Here is a 5,026-nt window from a genome sequence, read left to right as displayed (position 1 = left end):
TTAAAATGAAAAAGTATTAAATGCTCCAATCAAAAGATAGAGTGGTTAAATGGATAAGAAAACAAGAACCTTACACTTCCTGCCTATGAGAGATTCACTTTAGATCAAAATACACACAGGCTAAGAGTGAGGAGCTAGAAAAAAAAATTTATGAAAATGTGTATTAAAATCTAGAATCTGGTCTTTTTTTCAGGCAGCCATGAAGATGGTGGACATTCAGACTAAGCGTGCCTACCAAAAGCAGCCAACCATCTTTCAAAATAAGAAAAGAGTCCTGCTTGGAGAAATTGTCAAAGATTAGCTCCCGCAGTACTGCAAGAACATTGGTCTGGGTTTCAAGACACCCAAGGAGGCCATCGAGGTCACCTACATTCAAAAGAAATGCCCTTTTACCAGTAATGTCTCTATCTGAAGGCACACCCTGTCTGACGTGGTGACAAGATGAAGATGCAGAAGACCATTGTCATCTGCTGAGACTACCTCCACTACATCCAAAAGTACAACCTCTTTGAGAAGCACCACAAGAACATGTCAGTGTACCTGTCTCCCTGCTTCAGAGATGTCCAGATTGGCAACATTGTCACAGTGGGTGAGTGCCTGGCCCTGGGCAAGATTGTGTGCTTCAACATGCTCAAGGTCACCAAGGCTGCCAGCACCAAGAAACAATCCAGAAGTTCTGAGACTGCAGACCTGTCCATCCCCCCAAACAAAATAAAGCTATTCGAAAGAAAAAGAAAGAAAGAAAGAAAGAAAGAAAGAAAGAAAGAAAGAAAGAAAGAAAGAAAGAAAGAAAGAAAGAAAGAAAGAAAGAAAGAAAGAAAGTAAGTCTGGGGTAGCAATGCAACATAGACTTTAAAACAAAAGCTTAATAAAAGACAAAAAATTAACCAGTAATCTCACTTCTGGATATTAATTCGAAGATACTCAAAATACTACTTTGAAGGGACATGTCCACTCATATGTTCATTGGGCATTATTTACAAAACCCAAGATATGAAGAGAAACTTGGTGTCCATCAATGGATAAGTGAATAAAGATGTGGTACATACATAGAACAGAATTTTACTCACCCATACAAATAATTTTTTTTAAAAAAGAATAAAATCTTGCCATCTGCAACAACATGAATAGATCTAGAGAGTATCGTGCTGAATTGAGTAAGTCATATGGAGAAAGACAAATACTGTAAGATTTCACTTACATGTGGAATCTAAAGAGCAAAATAAACTAACAAAACAGAAACAAACAGAAACAAAATAGATATAGGGATCATTTTGAGGGTTGTCAGATGAGGGGGTTGGGGGTGGGTGAAAAAGTGGAACAGATCAACAAATACAAATAAGTAGTTAGAAAATAGTCATAGGGATGCAAGGAATAGCACAAGGAATATAGTCAGTAATAATGTAATAACCTATATGTAGCATCAGATGGAAACTAGATTTATCAGGGTGATCACTTCTTAAGTTATGTAAATTTCTAAGCAATATATTGTACAGATGAAGGTAATATAACATCGTATGCCACTATAATTGAAAAAAAATTAAATAAAAAATAAAAATATCTTACTACACTAAAAATGATAGACTATATTCTTGTTACACTCTATGTTTCAAGAACATACACATAAAACATCTCAAAGAAAACATGGACTATTAATAATAGTTTTGGGGGGGAAAGAAATAAAAATAGAAAGTGAAGATGGGATATATGAAATAGGTATTTCACTTTTTATCTGGCAGGTTTTACTATTATCTAACTTTTGAATAATATATATGTGTATTTGTGCAATAATTTTTAAAATATTTTTTATTTTTCAATTATAGTTGGCATATAATATTGTATTAGTTTCAGGTGTATGACATAGTATTAGAAATCTATATAACTCACAAAGTGATTATCCCACTAAATTTAGTACCCTTGTTCCTCCACTTACATATTTATTAAAACAATGTTGACTACTTTCCTTATACTACACTTTATATCTCCACGATTATTTTGTAACTATACATTTGTACTTCTTAATCCCTTTGCCCTTTTTCACTGTATCTCCAAATCACCTCTTGTCTAGTTTGCCTGAAAATATAATCTGTATCTATGAGTTTGTCTCCATTCTTGTTGTTATTCCTTATTTTGTTCTTGAGATTCAACATGTACAAGAAATCATGTGGTGTTTGTCTTTCTCTATATGACTTACTTTATTCAGCATAATACCCTCGAGGTCCATCAAGGCAATATCTTTTTCCGTCTCCCTCCTTTTATTCTATGTCTTTAACTCTGAAGCAAGTCTCTTGTACACAGCATATGTAGGGGGCTTGTTTTCTTATTCAGCTTCCCTATTTTGGATTGGAACATTTGATTCTTTTCCATTTGAGTAACTTGTTGATAGGTATGTAGTTATTGCCATTCTTTATTTCTGTTTTGGATATATGTTTTTTCTTCTTAAAGAAGTTCCGCCAACATTTCTCGTAATACTGGCTTGGTGTTGATGAATTTTTTTAGCTTCTTTTTCTATGAGAAGCTCTTTATCTGTCCTTTAACTCTAAATGATAACTTTGCTGGATAAAATATTCTTGGTTGTAGATCCTGGGTTTTCATCACATCAAATATTTTGTGCCAACCCCTTCTGTCCTACAAAGTTTCTTTTGAGAAATCAGCTGCCAGTCTTATGGGTACTCCCTTGTAGATAACTAATTGCTTTTCTATTGCTGCTTTTAAGATTCTCTTTCCATTTAAACTTTGGCATTTTAATTATGTTGTATCTTGGTGCGGGCCTCTTTGGGTTCACCATGGTGGAGACTCTCTGAGCTTCCTGGCGTTGTATGTCTATTTCTTTCACTAGGTTAAGAAAATTTTCCGTCATTATTTCTTCAATTAGCTTTTCAACTTCTTGTTCTCCCTCATCTCCTTCAGATACCCCTGCGACATGGATGTTTTTACATTTAAATGTGTCCCATAAGCTCCTTAACTTATTATAGTATCCTTAACTTCTTTTTTCTTGCCTTTCTGATTGGGTGTCCCTGGATGTTCCATCCTCTATATTGGTGGTTCGATCCTCTTATTCATCACTTTGTTGATTCCCTCTAAAATACTCTTCATCTCAGATAATGTATTCTTTATTTCTGACTAGTTCTTTTTTATAATTCCATTTCCAATTTTATGGTTTTTTTTTATCTCTTTGTTAAAGTTCTCACTCAGTTCATCTAATCTTCCCATAATTTCATTGAGCATCTTTATAACCACTGTTTTGAATTTTGCATCTGTTTGATGCTTGACTCCATTTTTCCTTGATTTATGTTCTTTCATATGATTTCTGCTTCTTTGTATTCCCATTTAGGCTGCCTTTCTATGTCTGTTTCTATGTACTAGTCAAAGTTCCTAAGTCTCCAAGTCTTATTAGCGTGGCTTTGTGTAGTAGGTGTCCAGAGGCATAGTCCTAAGGGGGTTCAGCTGCAGGTCAAGTTTAGTGCCAGCCTGAGTCTCTCCAGGGCCACTTGTTAAGATTCAGCAAGCAATTCACAGATGCTGTGCTTATACTTGCTCAAGAGGCCATGCCAGAAACTGAGGTCCACTGCCACCAGTATGGGTCTTAGAGCTGCTCAGTAAGAGGCACAAGATCTGCCAAGGGCATAACTGGATGTGGCTTGGGTGGGGCCGCGGGTTGGGAAGGTGAAGTTTCAGAGAATCCTCTGGGAAGAGGAACTTCTGTTATCTAGTTTGATGGCATCTCAGCTATGGCAGCACTGCATCTGTATGCTGGGATGTTATTCAACAGAATAACAATGGATTCCACCAGTACTTCTACCCAGGAGAAAGCCTTGTCTACGGTCCTCACTCCAACAACTCAGCATTTCTCTGTAAGTCCTTGGTGCCCCCCAAGCAGCCTACCCAGCTCTGGTGCTGAAAGTGAGCGAGTCCATCACCACAAAGTCTGGTTGCAGCTACAGTTTGTTTAAGAGACATGTGCAGCTGCCTGCTGCTGCTGCCATTGCCTCTGTCCCACTTAGCCGCTGGGGACCGGGTAGCCTCACATCTTCAACCCATTCTACCTTCTACCATTACAGGATGATGTCTTATTTCTCTCCCTAGTTGTAATGCTTCTGTTTATCTAGACCCCCAGGCGACTCTGCTTGCCCTTTACTTCATGTTTCCAGCATGCCTTTGATGTAATCACAAGAGGGAATGTACAAAGCCTCTATCATCGACACCATTTTCCACCCCACCAGTCTCCAGTTGACATTCGGTGATTTTTTTTTAGCTTTTTAAAAAATTTATTTATTTCAATTAGTTTCCAGTATACAATACGTTGGTTAGATATCTATATAGTTTATAAAAAAGATCCCCCAAATTGCTCCCTCCCTCTCCTGACCCTCCACCTAGCCAACATATTGCTAACTGCATTCCCTATGCCTTATTCCCCATTCCTGTGACCATCCATCAGCTACTAATTTGTACTTCTTTAATCCTTCACCCAATTCTCCCAGCTTCCCAACTTCCCTCCTCACCATCCATAACCAGATTGTTCACTATATTTGTGTCTGTTTTTGATTAGTTTGTTCTTTTTTATTCCTTAGATTCCACATATAAGTGAAATCATATAGTATTTATTTTTCTCTGTCTAGCTTAAATACCTTCTAGGTCTATCAAAGTAATATCTTTTCTCATTTCCTTCTTTTTAGTCTGTGTGTCTTTTAATCTGAAGCGAGTCTCCTGTAGGCAGCATATAGGGGTCTTGTTTTCTTATCCATTCATCCACTCTATCTTTTAGTTGGATCATTTAATTCTTTTCCATTTGAAGTACTTATTGGTAGGAATGTAGCTGTTACCATTCTTTATTCATGCTTATTTATACATGTCTTTTTTTCTTAAAGAAGTCCCTCCAACATTTCTTGTAATACTGGCTTTGTGGTGATAAATTCCTTTAGCTTATTTTTGTCTGGGGAGCTCTTTATCTCTCCTTAAACTCTAAATGATAGCTTTGCTATATAAAGTATTCTTGGTTGTAGATCCTGGGCCTTCTTTACATCAA

General features: G+C 36.8%; 1 pseudogene; it reads left to right on the top strand.

Moving 5' to 3' along the window:
• Nucleotides 1-205: 205 nt before the first annotated feature.
• Nucleotides 206-3,953, top strand: LOC107520757 (annotated as a pseudogene).
• Nucleotides 3,954-5,026: the final 1,073 nt, after the last annotated feature.

Source organism: Rousettus aegyptiacus, unplaced genomic scaffold (assembly GCF_014176215.1).
Source record: "Rousettus aegyptiacus isolate mRouAeg1 unplaced genomic scaffold, mRouAeg1.p scaffold_m13_p_9, whole genome shotgun sequence".
Taxonomy (NCBI): Eukaryota; Metazoa; Chordata; class Mammalia; order Chiroptera; family Pteropodidae; genus Rousettus; species Rousettus aegyptiacus.
The sequence above is the reverse complement of the archived record's forward strand: the minus strand, read 5'-3'. Positions and strand labels throughout refer to the sequence as shown.